Source organism: Delphinus delphis, chromosome 6 (assembly GCF_949987515.2).
Source record: "Delphinus delphis chromosome 6, mDelDel1.2, whole genome shotgun sequence".
In the NCBI taxonomy this organism is placed as follows: Eukaryota; Metazoa; Chordata; class Mammalia; order Artiodactyla; family Delphinidae; genus Delphinus; species Delphinus delphis.
Window position 1 is genome coordinate 64,791,557 of NC_082688.1, and position 16,481 is coordinate 64,808,037.

The 16,481-nt window shown below is 40.2% G+C and overlaps 1 protein-coding gene across 1 annotated transcript in view; it reads left to right on the plus strand.

Annotated features, from left to right (window-relative positions):
* Window positions 1–16,481, plus strand: part of CCDC171 (coiled-coil domain containing 171) — a 357,858-nt gene that overhangs the window by 142,771 nt on the left and 198,606 nt on the right. The gene's annotated exons all lie outside the window — the stretch shown is intronic.

The window sequence follows — 16,481 nt, forward strand, 5'->3', positions numbered from 1 at the left end:
TTTAGATTCCTTTTATTTCTTTTTCTTCTCTGAATGCTGTGGCTAAAACTTCCAAAACTATGTTGAATAATAGTGGTGAGAGTGGGCCACCTTGTCTTTTTCCTGTTATTAGAGGAAATGCTTTCAGTTTTTCACCGTTGAGAATGATGTTTGCTGTGGGTTGTCATATATGGCCTTTATTATGTTGAGGTAGGTTCCCTCTATGCCCACATTCTGGAGAGTTTTTATCATAAATCGGTGTTGAATTTTTTCAAAAGCTTTTTCTGCATCTATTGAGATGATCATATGGTTTTTATTCTTCAGTTTGTTAATATGGTTTACCACTTTGATTGATTTGAGTATATAGAAGAATACTTGCATCCCTGGGATAAATCCCACTTGATCATGGTGTATGATCCTTTTAATGTGTTGTTGGATTCTGTTTGCTAGTATTTTGTTGAGGATTTTTGCATGTATATTCATCAGTGTTATTGGTCTGTAATTTACTTATTTTGTGACATCTTTGTCTAGTTTTGGTATTAGGGTTATGGTGGCCTCATAAAATGAGTTTGTGAGTGTTGCTTCCTCTGCAATTATTAGGAAGAGTTTGAGAAGGACAGGTGTTAGCTCTTCTCTAAATGTTTGATAGAATTTGCCTGTGAAGCCATCTGGTCCTGGATTTTTAATCACAGTTTCAATTTCATTACTTGTGATTGGTCTGTTCATATTTTCTATTTCTTCCTGGTTCAGTCTTGGAAGGTGATACCTTTCCAAGAATTTGTTCATTTCTTCCAGGTTGTCCATTTTACTGGCATAGAGGTGCTTGTAGTAGTCTCTTAGGATGCTTTGTATTTCTGCAGTGTCTGTTGTAACTTCTTCATTTCTCATTTTATTGATTTGAGTCTTCTCCCTCTTTTTCTTGATGAGTCTGGTCAATGGTTTATCAATTTCATTTATCTTCTCAAAGAACCAGCTTTTAGTTTTATTGATCTTTGCTATTGTTTTCTTTGTTTCTATTTCATTTATTTCTGCTCTGATCTTTATGATTTCTTTCCTTCTGCTAACTTTGGGTTTTGTTTGTTCTTCTTTCTTTAGTTCCTTTGGGTGTAAGCTTAGATTATTTATTTGGGATTTTTCTTGTTTCTTGAGGAAGGAATGTATTGCTATAAATTTCCCACTTAGAACTGCTTTTGCTGCATCCCATAGGTTTTGGATTATCATGTTTTCATTGTCATTTGTCTCTAGGTTTTTTTTTTTTTTTTTTTGCGGTACGTGGGCCTCTCACTGCTGTGGCCTCTCCTGTCGTGGAGCACAGGCTCCAGATGTGCAGGCTCAGCGGTCATGGCTCACGGACCCAGCCGCTCCGCGGCATGTGGGATCCTCCCAGACCGGGGCATGAACCCATGTCCCCTGCATTGGCAGGCGGATTCTCAACCACTGCGCCACCAGGGAAGCCCTCTAGGTATTTTTTGATTTCCTCTTTGATTTATTCAATGATCTCTTGGTTGTTTACCTTCCATGTGTTTGTGTTTTTTACGTTTTTTTCCCTGTAATTAATTTCTAATCTTATAGCGTTGTGTTCAGAAAAGATGCTTCGTATGATTTCCATTTTCTTAAATTTACCAAGGGTTTTTTTGTGACCCAAGTTGTGATCTGTCTTGGAGAATGTTCCATGTGCACTTGAGAAGAAAGTGTATTGTGCCACTTTTGGGTGGAATGTCTTATAAATATCAATTAAATCTATCTGGTCTATTGTGTCATTTAAAGCTTGTGTTTCCTTATTTATTTTCTGTCTGGATGATCTGTCCATTGGTGTAATTGAGGTCTAAAGTCCCCCACTGTTACTTTGTTCCTGTTGATATCCTCTTTTATAGCTGTTAGCATTTGCCTTATGTATTGAGGTGCTCCTATGTTGGGTGCGTATATATTTATAATTGATATATCTTCTTCTTGGCTTGAGCCCCTGATCATCATGTAGTGTCCTTCCTTGTCTCTTGTAACATTCTTTATTTTAAAGTTTGTTTTATCTGGTATGAGTATTGCTACTCCAGCTTTCTTTTGATTTCCATTTGCATTGAATATCTTTTTCCATCCCCTCACTTTCAGTCTGTATGTGTCCCTAGGTCTGAAGTGGGTCTCTTGTAGACAGCATATATATGCGTCTTATGTTTGTATCCATTCAGTGAGCCTTATCTTTTGATTGGTGTATTTAATCCATTCACATTTACAGTAATTATTGGTATGTATGTTCCTATTACCATTTTCTTAATTGTTTTGGGTTTGTTTTTTTAGGTGCTTTTCTCCTCTTGTGTTTCCCACTTAGAGAAGTTCCTTTAGCATTTGCTTTAGAGCTTGTTTGGTGGTGCTGAATTCTCTTAGCTTTTGCTTGTCTGTAAAGCTTTTGATTTCTCCGTTGAATCTGAATGCAATCCTTGCCAGGTAGACTAATCTTTGTTGTAGGTTCTTCCCTTTCATCACTTTAAATATATCATGCTACTCCCTTCTGGCTTGTAGAATTTCTGCTGAGAAATCAGCTGTTAACTTTGTGGGAATTCCCTTGTATGTTATTTGTTGTTTTTCCCTTGTTGCTTTTAATAATTTTTCTTTGTCTTTAATTTTTGTCAGTGAGATTGCTATGTGTCTCAGCATGTTTCTCCTTGCGTGTATCCTGCCTGGGACTCTCCATGCTTCCTGGACTTGATTGACTATTTCCTTTCCCATGTTAGGGAAGTTTTCAACTATAATCTCTTCAAATATTTTCTCAGACCCTTTCTTTTTTTCTTCTTCTTTGGGACCCCTGTGATTTGATTGTTGGTGCAGAGGTCTCTTAATTTAATGTTGTCCCAGGGGTCTCTTAGTCTGTCTTCATTTCTTTTCATTCTTTTTTCTTTATTCTGCTTTGCAGCAGTGAATTCCACCGTTTTGTCCTCCAGGTGACTTATCCATTCTTCTGCCTCAGTTATTCTGCTATTGATTCCTTCTAGTGTGTTTTTCATTTCAGTAATTGTATTGTTCACCTCTGTTTGTTTGTTCTTTAATTCTTCTAGGTGTTTGTTCTTTAGTTCTTCCAGGTCTTTGTTAAACAGTTTTTGCATCTTCTCGAACTTTGTCTCCATTCTTTTTCTGAAGTCCTGGATCATCTTCACTATCATTATTTTGAATTCTTTTTCCGGAAAGTTGCCTATCTCCACTTCTTTTAGTTGCTTTTCTGGGGTTTTATCTTGTTCCTTCATCTGGTACATAGTCCTCTGCCTTTTTATTTTGTCTATCTATCTGTGAATGTGGTTTTTGTTCCACAGGCTGCAGGATTGTAGTTCTTCATGCTTCTGCTTTCTGCCGTCTGGTGGATGAGGCTATCTAAGAGGATTGTGCAAGCCTCTTGGGACTGGTGTTAGGTAGAGCTGGGTTTTGCTCTGGTGGACAGAGCTCAGTGAAACTTTAATCTGCTTGTCTGCTGATGGGTGGGGCTGAGTTCCCTCCCTGTTGATTGTTTGGCCTGAGTCCCACAGGCGCCTTGGTGGGGCTAATGGCGGACTCTGGGAGAACTCACGTCAAGGAGTACTTCACAGAATTTCTGCTTCCAGTGTCCTTGTCCTCACTGTGAGACACAACCACCCCCCACCTCTGCAGGAGACCCTCCAACTCTAGAAGATAGGTCTGATTCAGGCTCCTCTGGGGTCACTGCTCCTTCCCCTGGGACCCTATGTGCACACTACTTTGTGTGTGCCCTCCAAGAGTGGAGTCTCTGTTTCCCCCAGTGCTGTCGAAGTCCTGCAATCAAATCCCGCTAGCCTTCAAAGTATGATTCTCTAGGAATTCCTCCTTCCCTTGCCAGACCTCCAGGTTGGGAAGCCTAACGTGGGCCTCAGAACCTTCACTCCAGTGGGTGGACTTCTGTGGTGTAAGTGTTCTCCAGTTTGTGAGTCACCCACCCAGCAGTTATGGGATTCGATTTTATTGTGATTGCGCCCCTCCTACCATCTCATTGTGGCTTTTCCTTTGTCTTTGGATGTGGGGTATCTTTTTTGGTGAGTTCCAGTGTCTTCCTGTTGATGACCGTTCAGCAGTTAGTTGTGATTCTGGTGCTCTTGCAAGAGGGAGTGAGAGCACGTCCTTCTACTCTGCCATCTTGAACCAATCTCCTTATTTCTCCAGAAACCAAATTTTAAAAAGTAGCCAACAGTTTCAGATTGCTTAAAATAAGACCATTCTGTTTTCCCAAGCATTTGGACCCTATATGAAATTAAGCATTTCTTTATGAATTTGAATGAATTCATACATTCTCTAAAAGTGGCCTTTTGTTCACTACATGCACGGTGCCATGTTATATGTTCTGCACTTTCTACCACTATAGTAAAAGACCTAAATAATTTTTTTAGAGGTAACATTGACATGCAGTGAAATGAACAGATCTTAAGTGTACCAGTCGATGATTGATCAATGTAAGCACCCATCTACCCATCACCCCATTGAAGACTTAAAGATTTTGATTACCTCAGAAAGTTCTTTTGTGACCTCTTCCAGTGAGTTTCCACTCCCCATAGGCAACCATTGTTCTCATACCTATCATCATAGATTACTTTCATTTGTTCTAGAATTTCATCTCAATGGAATCATTCAGTATGTAGTCTTTGGTGGTTGGCTTATTTCACTCAGCATGTTTTTTGATATTCATCCTGTTGTTGTGTTTATCAGTAGTTCATTCTTTTTTATAGTTGAGTAGTATTCCATTTTATAATTATACCACAATTTGATAAATTGTGAATTGATGGATACTTGTCTTTCTTCCAGTTTTTGGCTATTGTAAATAAAATTGCTACAAACATTGTATAAGTATTTTATTGACATATTTTTTCATTTTTTTTAAGTTAAGAGTGTAGTTGCTAGGTCATAAGATAGGTGTATATTTATTAAAAACTGTCAAACTTTTTTCCAAAATGGTTCTATCGTTTTATATTTCTACCATCAGTGTATGAGAGTTTTCATTGTTCTACATCCTCTGCAAAATTTGGCATTGTCAATCTTTTAAATTTTAGCCATTCTAGTTGTTTTAAAATGGGATTTCATGGTGGTTTTAATTCACATTTTCTTGGTGATTAATGATGTTGAGCACTTTTCATGTTCTTATTGCCATTTATATATCTTCTTTTGTGAAATGTCTCTTCAGGTGTTTGTACATGAAAAAAATTGGGTTGTTTGTGTTTTTGTTGATTTGTAAAATTTCTTTATAAATTCTGGATATAGTAAATTCTTTGTCATACATAAGTATCACAGATATTTTTTTCAATATCTCACTTTTCTTTTCATTTTTTAATGTTTCTTTTGATGATCACAAGTTTTAAAATTTTGGCGAAGTTCAACTTATACATCTGTTACTCTTTTGAGTATTTTATTTTTATGTGGTAAGCAATTTTTCTATACCCCGAGGTTGTGAAGATAATGTATCATTTCTTGTAAAGGTTTTGTAGTTTTAACCTTTTTTTTTTTTTTTTTTTCCGGTACGTGGGCCTCTCACTGTTGTGGCCTCTCCCGTTGCGGAGCACAGGCTCCAGATGTGCAGGCTCAGCGGCCATGGCTCATGGGCCTAGCTGCTCCGCGGCATGTGGGATCTTCCCAGACCGGGGCACAAACCTGTGTCCCCTGCATTGGCAGGCGGACTCTTAACCACTGCGCCACCAGGGAAGCCCAGTTTTAACTTTTATGTCTAGGTCTGTGAGCCATCTCAGATTAATTTTTGTGTATGATGTTGGATGGAGGCTGAGGTTCATTTTCTCCCTGCATTTGTTGTTCCCACACCTCATTTAGTAGCCCTGGTCCCTTTGTGAAAAAACAACTGAATATGGAACTGCAGGTTTGTTGCATCCCTACAGTTTTGCCTTTTCCAGAATGTCATATAAAGGGAATCATACACTATGTAGCATTTTAGGTCTTACTTCACTCAACAAAATATGTTTGGAAATTATTCACATCATTGCTTGTATCAGTCGCTCACTCATTTTTACTGCTGAGTAATATTCCATTGCATGGATGTAGCACTGTTTGTTTATCCACATACTTGCAGATGGGACTTTGGGTTGTTTTAATTTTACAATTATGATTAAAGATGCTTTAAACATTCATGGATAGGTTTTTGTGTGATCATAAGTTTTAATTTTTCTTGGGTGAATACTTAGGAGTCTGATTTCTGGGTTACATGGTAAGTATATATTTAACTTTATATGAAACTATCAAATTGTTTTCCCAAGTGACTGTACCGTTTTGCCTTCTCACTAACAATGTAAGAGAGTTCTCATTGCTCTGCATCTGTGCCAGCATGTGGTTTCATCATTTTTTCTTTTTAGCCATTCTGATAGGAGTGTAGTGGTATGTCATTATGGTTTTAATTTACATTTTCCCTGATGAATAATAATGTTGAGCATTTTTTCATATGCTTTTTTGCCATCTGTATATCTTCTTTGGTGAGTTATATGTTCATATCTTTTGCCCGCTTTGTAATTAGGTTGTTTGTTTTCTTATTGCTGAATTTCCAGTGTTGTTTATATATTCTGATACAAGTCATTTGTCAGATATGTGATTTGCAAGTATTCTTTCCCATTCTCCTAAAAGTACTTTTGCAGAGCAAACATTTTAAATTTTTATGAAGTTCAGTTTATCAGTTTTTTTCTTTTGTGTATTGTGCTTTTATTATTGTATCTAAGAACTCTTTCCCTAGTGCAGTGTCACCAGGATTTCTTCCTATGTTTTCTTCTAGATGTTGTATAATTTTAGGTTTTACGTATAGATCTATGATCCATTTTGAGTTAATTTTTATAAAGGTGTGAGGTGTGGGTTAGTGTCCTTTTTTTTGCACGTGGATATCCATGTTCCAGTACTATTTGTTTAAAGACTATCCTTTATCTATTGAATTGCCTTTGCACCTTTCTCGGGAATCAATTGATTGTATTTGTGTGTCTGTTTTTAGACTTTCTCATCTATTTCATTTATTTATGTGTCTGTTCTTTTTTCAGTACCACCCTGATTTGATTTCTTTAGGTTTTTGGTACATCGTGAAATCAGGTAGTGTGAGTCTTCCAACTTCTTCAATTCCTATCTGTTTTTTTAATTGTATAAATTTGACACATAATGTGTAAATTTAACATATACATTGTATAACTTTGATACATTAACATATTGTAATATGGTTGCCATTGTAATGATATTTATTATATCACATACTTACAGTACAATCTTATTGTCTATGAGATCTCTATGTTTATTTTAGTAGTTGTTACAACTTTGTACATTTAACCTGTTTGGTTTTTTAGAGTTCGCACATCAGTGCTATCATACGGTACTTGTCTTTCTCTGTCTGGCTTATATTGCTTAATGTAGTGTGTTCAAAGTTCATTCATGTTGTCACAAATGGCAGGATGTACTCCTTTTTCACGGGTGAAAAATATTACATTGTAATGTACATGTTTTTTACCCATTTATTTGTTGATGGGCATTTGGGTTGTTTCCATATTTTGACTATTGTGACTAGTGCTGTAGTAAACGTGGGAGTGTATATATCTCATTGAATTACTGTTTTTATTTCCTTTGGGTATATTTTGAGAAGTGGAACTCCTGGATCGTACGGTAGGTCTATTTTTAATTTTTGGAGGAACTTTCATATTGTTTTCCTGAGTGGTTGGACTAATTTACATTCTCCCCAATATTGTATAAGGGTTTCTTTTTCACCACAGCCTCACCAGCACCTGTTGTCTCTTGTCTTCTTGATGATAGCCATCATAAGAGGTGTGAGGTGATATCCAATTGTGGTTTTGCATTTTCCTGATGATTAGTGATGTTGAACGTCTTCTCATGTGTCTGTTGACCATTTTGATGTCCTCTTTGGAAAAATGTCTATTTAGTCCTTCTGCCCATTTTTATTTTATTTTATTATTTTAACATCTTTATTGGAGTACAGTTGCTTCACAATATTGTGTTAGTTTCTGCTGTATAACAAAGTAAGTGAGCTATACGTATACATATATCCCCATATCCCCTCCCTCTTGTGTCTCCCTCCCACACTGCCTATCTCACCCCTCTAGGTGGTCACAAAGCATGGAGCTGATCTCCCTGTGCTGTGCGGCTGCTTCCCACTAGCTATCTATTTTACATTTGGTAGTGTATATATGTCAGTTTAACTCTCTCACTTCATCCCAGCTTACCCTTCCCCCTCCCCGTGTCCTCAAGTCCATTCTCTATGTCTGCGTCTTTATTCCTGTCCTGCCCCTAGGTACATCAGAACAATTTTTTTTTTAAGATTCCATATATGTGTGTTAGCATATGGTATTTTTCTCTTTCTGACTTACTTTACTCTGTATGATAGGCTCTAGTTCCATCCACCTCACTACAAATAACTTGATTTCGTTTATTTTTATGGCTAATATTCCATTGTATATATGTGCCACATCTTCTTTATCCATTCATCTGTCAATGGACACTTAGGTTGCTTCTGTGTCCTGGCTACTGTAAATAGTGCTGCAGTGAACATTGTGGTACATGTCTCTTTTTGAATTATGGTTTTCTCAGGGTATATGCCCAATAGTAGGATAGCTGGGTCGTATGGTAGTTCTGTTTTTACTTCCACACTTTTCTCCATAGTGGCTGTATCAGTTTACATTCCTACCAACAGTGCAAGAGGGTTCCCGTTTCTCGATACCCTCCCAGCATTTATAGTTTGTAGATTTTTTTTTTTTTTTTTTTTTGCGGTACGCAGGCCTCTCACTGTTGTGGCCTCTCCCATTGCAGAGCACAGGCTCTGGACACGCAGGCTCAGTGGCCATGGCTCACGGGCCCAGCCGGTCCGTGGCATGTGGGATCTTCCCAGACCAGGGCATGAACCCGTGTCCCCTGCATCGGCAGGCGGACTCTCAACCACTGTGCCACCAGGGAAGCCCTATAGTTTGTAGTTTTTTCATGATGGCCATTCTGACTGGTGTGAGATGATATCTCACTGTAGTTTTGATTTGCCTTTCTCTAATGATTAGTGATGTTGAGCATCCTTTCATGTGTTTGTTGGCAATCTGTATATCTTCTTTGGAGAAGCATCTATTTAGGTCTTCCACCCATTTTTGGATTGCATTGTTTGTTTTTTTGATGTTGAGCTGCATGAGCTGCTTGTATATTTTGGAGATTAATCCTCTGTCCATTGATTCATTTACAAATATTTTCTCCCATTGTGAGGGTTGAATTTTCGTCTTGTTTATGGTTTCCTTTGCTGTGCAAAAGCTTTTAAGTTTCCTTAGGTCCCATTTGTTTATTTTTGTTTTTATTTCCTTTTCTCTAGGAGGTGCGTCAAAAAGGATCTTGCTGTGATTTATGTCATAGAGTGTTCTGCCTATGTTTTCCTCTAACAGTTTGATAGTGTCTGGCCTTACATCTAGGTCTTTAATCCATTTTGAGTTTATTTTTGTGTATGATGGTTAGGAAGTGTTGTTATTTCATTCTTTTACATGTAGCTGTCCAGTTTTCCCAGCACCACTTCCTGAAGAGGCTGTCTTTTCTCCATGGTATATACTTGCCTCCTTTGTCAAAGATAAGGTGACCATATTGTGTGGGTTTATCTCTGGGCTTCCTATCCTGTTCCATTGATCTATATTTCTGTTTTTATGCAAGTACCATACTATCTTTATTACTGTAGCTTTGTAGAATAGTCTGAAGTAAGGGAGCTACGTTTCCTCCAGCTACGTTTTTCTTTCTCAGAATTGCTTTGGCTATTCGGGGTCTTTTGTGTTTCCATACACATTGTGAAATTTTTTGTTCTAGTTCTGTAAAAAATGGCATTGGTAGTTTGATAGGGATTGCGTTGAATCTGTAGATTGCTTTGGGTAGTAGAGTCATTTTCACAATGTTGATTCTTCCAATCCAAGAACATGGTATATCTCTCTATCTGTTTGTATCATGTTTAATTTCTTTCATCAGTGTCTTATAGTTTTCTGCATACAGATCTTTTGTCTCCTTAGGTAGGTTTATTCCTAGGTACTTTATTCTTTTTGTTGCAGTGGTAAATGGGAGTGTTCCCTTAATTTCTCTTTCAGATTTTTGTGTAAACTCCATGTGTTTGTATTTTTTACAGTTTTTTTCCCCTGTAATTGATATATAGTCTCGTAGCATTGTGGTCGGAAAAGATACTTGATATGATTTCAATTTTCTTAAATTTACCAAGGCTTGATTTGTGACCCAAGATATGATCTATCCTGGAGAATGTTCCATGAGCACTTGAGAAGAGAGTGCCTTCTGTTGTTTTGGAATGGAATGTCCTATAAATATCAGTTAAGTCCATCTTGTCTAATGTGTCAGTTAAAGTTTGTGTTTTCTTATTTATTTTAATTTTGGATGATCTGTCCATTGGTGAAAGTGGGGTGTTAAAGTCCCCTACTATTCTTGTGTTACTGTCTATTTCCCCTTTTATGGCTGTTAGCATTTGCCTTATGTATTGAGGTGCTCCTATGTTGGGTACATAAATATTTACAATTGTTATATCTTCTTCTCAGATTGATCCCTTGATTATTACGTAGTGTCCTTCTTTGTCTCTTGTAATAGTCTTTTTTTTAAAGTCTATTTTGTCTGATATGAGAATTGCCACTCCAGCTTTCTTTTGATTTCCATTTGCATGGAATATCTTTTTCCATCGCCTCACTTTCAGTCTCTATGTGTCCCTAGGTCTGAAGTGGGTCTCTTGTAGACAGCATGTGTACGGATCTTGTTCTTGGATCCATTCAGCCAGTCTATGTCTTTTGGTTGGAGCATTTAATCCATTTACATTTAAGGTAATTGTCCATAGGGGTGTTCCTATTACCATTTTCTTAATTGTTTTGGGTTTGTTTTTGTAGGTCTTTTCCTTCTCTTGTGTTTCCTGCCTAGAGAAGTTCCCTTAGCATTTGTTGTGTAGCTGGCTTGATGGTGCTGAATTCTCTTAGCTTTTGCTTGTCTGTAAAGGTTTTAATTTTTCTGTCGAATCTGAATGAGTACCTTGCCGGGTAGAGTAATCTTGGTTGTAAGTTTCTCCCTTTCATCACTTTGAACATTTTCTGCCACTCCCTTCTGGCTTGCAGAGTTTCTGCTGAAAGATCAGCTGTTAACTTTATGGGAATTCCCTTGTATGTTATTTGTTGCTTTTCTCTTGCTGCTTAATTGTTTTTCTTTGTAGTTAATTTTTGATAGTTTGATTAGTATGTGTCTTGCTGTGTTTCTCCTTGGATTTACCCTGTATGGGCCTCTCCGCACTTCCCGGACTTGATTGACTATTTCCTTTCCCATGTTAGGGAAGTTTTCAACTATAATCTCTAAATATTTTCTCAGACCCTTTCTTTTTCTCTTATTCTTCTGGGACCCCTATGATTTGAATGTTGGGATGTTTAATGTTGTCCCAGAGGTCTCTGAGACTGTCCTCAATTCTTTTCATTCTTTTTTCTTTATTCGGCTCTGCTGCAGTTATTTCCACTATTTTATCTTCTAGATCACTTATCCATTCTTCTTCCTCAGTTATACTGCTATTGATTCCTTCTAGAGAATTTTAAATTTTATTTATTTTGTTTTTCATCTTTTGTTTGTTCTTTAGTTCTTATATGTCCTTGTTAAACGTTTCTTGTGTTTTCTCCATTCTATTTCCAAGATTTTAGGTCATCTTTACTATCATTACTCTGAATTCTTTTTCAGGTAGACTGCCTATTTCCTCTTCTTTTGTTTGGTCTGGTGGGTTTTTACCTTGCTCCTTCATCTGCTGCATATTTCTGTGTCTTCTCATTTTGTTTAACTTACTGTGTTTGGGGTCTCCTTTTTGCAGGCTGCTGGCTTGTAGTTCCTGTTGTTTTTGGTGTCTGTCCCCAGTGAATGAGGTTGTTTCAGTGGCTTGTGTAGGCTTCCTGGTGGAGGGGACTGGTGCCTGTGTTTTGTTGGGTGGGGCTGGATCTTGTCTTTCTGGTGGGAAAGACTGTGTCTGGTGGTGTGTTTTGGGGTGTATGTGGACTTATTATGATTTTAGGCAGCCTCTCTGCTAATGGGTGGGGTTGTGTTCCTGTCTTGCTAGTGGTTTGGAATGGGATGTCCAGCACTGGAGCTTGCTGGCCGTTGGGTGGATCCGGGTCTTAGCATTGAGTTGGAGATGTCTCGGAGAATTCTTGCCAATTGATATTGTGTGGGGCCAGGAGGTGTCTGGTGGTCCAACGTCCTGCTCTCGGCTCTCCCACCTCGGAGGGTCAGGCCTGACACCAGGTCGTAGCACCAACACCCTGTCAGCCACATGGCTCAGAAGACAAGGTAGAAGAAAAGAAAGAAAAAAAAATATTAAAATAAAACAAAAATAGGGCTTCTCTGGTGGCGCAGTGGTTGAGAGTCCGCCTGCTTATGCAGGGGACGCGGGTTCGTGCCCCGGTCCGGGAGGATCCCACATGCTGCGGAGCGGCTGGGCCCGTGAGCCATGGCTGCTGAGCCTGTGTGTCCTGAGCCTGTGCTCCGCAACGGGAGAGGCCACAGCAGCGAGGGTCCCACGTACTGCAAAAAAAATAAAAAAATAAAAAAAAATAAAAATAAAACAAAAATAAAAAAGAGAGCAACCAAACCAATAAGAAAATCCACCAATGATAACAAGCACTAAAAACTAAATTATGATAAACATAAAAGTCAGAAACAAATCAGTTGCTGACAGCAAACCCCACATCTACAGTTGCACCCAAAATCCTCCACCTCAATTTTGGGATGATTTGTTGTCTATTAATGTATTCCACAGATGCAGGGTGCATCAAGTTGATCGTGGGGATTTAATCCGCTGCTCCTGAGGCTGCATGGACAAATTTCCCTTTCTCTTTCTTTGGTCACACAGCTCCTGGGGTCAGCTTTGGATTTGGCCCCACCTCTGCATGTAGGTTGCCGTCAGGCATCTGTTGCTTGCTGAGACAGGAGGGGGTTAAAGCAGTGGCTGATTAAGGTGCTCTTGCTCACTCAGGCCGGGGAGAGGGAGGGGTACGGTAGTCATAATTGGAATGCAGGGTGTTGGCAGATGCTAGCGTGATGTTGCAACAGCCTGATGTGCCCCTCGTGTTCTCCTAGGGAAGTTGTCCCTGGATCATGGGACCCTGGCAGTGGCAGGCTGCACAGGCTCCCGGGGTGGGGGGGTGGTGTGGATAGTGACCTGTGCTTGCACACAGGATTCTTGGTAGCGGTAGCAGCGGCATCATCGGTTTCATACACGTCTCTGGGGTCTTAGCTGATAGCCATGGTTCGTACCCATCTCTGGAGCTTGCTTAGGCAGTGCTCTGCCTTCTGTGGGCACATGGGGAAGGAATCCCGTCTCCTTGGGCACCCTGAAACAATGGTCTCTTGCCTCTTTGGCAGGTCAGGACTTTTTCCTGGTCTCCCTACCGGCTAGCTGTGGCTCACTAACCCCCTCAGGCTGTCTTCACACAGCCAACCCCAGTCTTCTCACTGGGATCTGACCTCTGAAGCCTGAGCCTCAGCTCTCAGCCCCTACCCGCCCCGGCGGATGCGCAGACAAGCCTCTTGGGGTGGTGAGTGCCGGTCGGCACCAATCATCTGTGTGGGAATCTCTCCACTTTGCCCTCTGCACCCCTGTTGCTGTGCTTTCCTCTGTGGCTCTGAAGCTTCCCCCACCCACCCACCCCCCGTCTCTGCAAGTGAAGAGGTTCCTAGTGTGTGGAAACATTTCCTCCTTCACAGCTCCCTCCCAGAGGTGCAGGTTCCATCCCTATTCTTTTCTCTTTGTGTTTTCTTTTTTCTTTTGCCGTACCCAGGTATGTGCGGATTTTCTTGCCTTCTGGGAAGGCTGAGGTCTTCTGCCAGGATTCAGTAGGTGTTCTGTAGGAGTTGTTCCACATGTAGATGTATTTTTGATGTATTTTTAGGGAGGAAGGTGATCTCCACATCTTACTCCTCTGCCATCTTGAAGGTCCCCCCTGCCCATTTTAAAATCATTTTTTAGTTATTAAATTGTGTTAGTTCGCGATTGGTTCAAGGTGGTGGAGTAGAAGGACGTGCTCTCACTCCCTCTTGTGAGAGCGCTGAAATCACATTAACTGCTGAACAGTGATCGACAGGAAGACACTGGAACTCAGCAAAAAAGATACTCCATATCCAAAGACAAAGGAGAAGCCACAATGAGACGGCAGGAGGGGTGCAATAACAATAAAATCGAATCCCATAACTGCTGGGTGGGTGACTCACAAACTGGAGAACACTTACACCACAGAAGTCTACCCACTGGAGTGAAGGTTCTGAGCCCCACGTTAGGCTTCCCAACCTGGAGGTCCGGCAAGGGAAGGAGGAATTCCTAGAGAATCATACTTTGAAGGCTAGCGGGATTTGATTGCAGGACTTCGACAGCACTGGGGGAAACAGAGACTCCACTCTTGGAGGGCACACACAAAGTAGTGTGCACATAGGGTCCCAGGGGAAGGAGCAGTGACCCCAGAGGAGCCTGAATCAGACCTATCTTCTAGAGTTGGAGGGTCTCCTGCAGAGATGGGGGTGGCTGTGTCTCACAGTGAGGACAAGGACACTGGAAGCAGAAATTCTGGGGAGTACTCCTTGGTGCGAGCCCTCCCAGAGACCGCCATTAGCCCCACCAAAGAGCCTGGGTAGTCTTAAGTGCTGGGCCCGCCTCGGGCCAAACAACCAACAGGGAGGGAAGGCAGCCCCACCCATGAGCAGACAAGCGGATTAAAGTTTTACTGAGCTCTGCCCACCAGAACAACAGCCAGCTCTACCCACCACCAGCCCCTCGGATCAGGAAACTTGCATAAACCTTTTAGATTGCCTCATCCACCAGAGGGCATACAGCAGAAGCAAGAGGAACTACAATCCTGCAGCCTGTGGAACACAAACCACATTCACAGAGAGATAGACAAGAAAAAAAGGCAGAGGACTATGTACCAGATGAAGGAACAAGATAAAACCCCAGAAAAACAACTAAATGAAGTGGAAATAGGCAACCTTCCAGAAAAAGAATTCAGAATAATGATAGTGAAGATGATTCAGGACCTCGGAAAAAGAATGGAGGCAAAGATGGAGAAGATGCAAGAAATGTTTAACAAAGACCTAGAAGAATTAAAGAACAAACAAACAGAGACGAGCAATACAATACCTGAAATGAAAATACACTAGAAGGAATCAATAGAAGAACAACTTAGGTAGAAGAACGGATAAGTGACCTGGACACAGAATGGTGGAATTCACTGCTGTGGAACAGAATAAAGAAAAAAGGATGAAAAGAAATGAATAAAGCCTAAGAGACCTCTGGGACAACATTAAACGCAACAACATTCACATTATCGGGGTCCCAGAAGGAGAAGAGAGAGAGAAAGGACCACAGAAAATATTTGAAGAGATTATAGCCAAAAACTTCTATAACATGGGAAAGGAAATAGCCACCCAAGTCCAAGAAGTGCAGAGAGTCCCATACAGAATAAACCCAAGGAGAAACACGCCGAGACACATAGTAATCAAATTGTCAAAAATTAAAGACAAAGAAAAATTATTGAAAGAAGCAAGGGAAAAATGACAAATAACATACAAGGGAACTCCCATAAGGTTAACAGCTGATTTCTCAGCAGAAACTCTACAAGCCAGAAAGGAGTGGCATGACATATTTAAAGTGATGGAAGGGAAAAACCTACAACCAAGATTACTCTACCTGGCAAGGATCTCATTCAGATTCAATGGGGAAATCAAAAGCTTTACAGACAAGCAAAAGCTAAGAGAATTCAGCACCTCCAAACCAGCTCTACAACAAATGCTAAAGGAACTTCTCTAAGTGGGAAACACAACAGGAGAAAAGCACCTACAAAAACAAACCCAAAACAATTAAGAAAATGGTAATAGGAACATACATACCGATAATTACCTTAAATGTGAATGGATTAAATGCTCCAACCAAAAGACAGGCTCACTGAATGGATACAAAACCAAGACCCATATATATGCTGTCTACAAGAGACCCACTTCAGACCTAGGGACACATACAGACTGAAAATGAGGGGATGGAAAAAGATATTCCATGCAAATGGAAATCAAAAGAAAGCTGGAGTAGCAATACTCATATCAGATAAAATAGACTTTAAAGTATGCTACAAGAGTCAAGGGAGGACACTACATAATGATCAAGGGATGAATCCAAAAAGAAGATATAACAAGTATAAATACATATGCGCCTAACATAGGAGCACCTCAGTACATAAGGCAACTGCTAACAGCTATAAAATAGGAAATCAACAGTAACAAAATAGGGCTTCCCTGGTGGCGCAGTGGTTGAGAGTCCACCTGCCGATGCAGGGGACATGGGTTCGTGCCCAGTCCGGGCAGATCCCATGTGCCGCAGAGGGGCTAGGCCTGTGAGCCATGACCGCTGAGCCTGCGCGTCTGGAGCATGTGCTCCGCAACAGGAGAGGCCACAACAGTGAGAGACCCATGTACCGCAAAAAAACAAAAACAAACAAAAAAAAACCAGTAACAAAATAATAGTG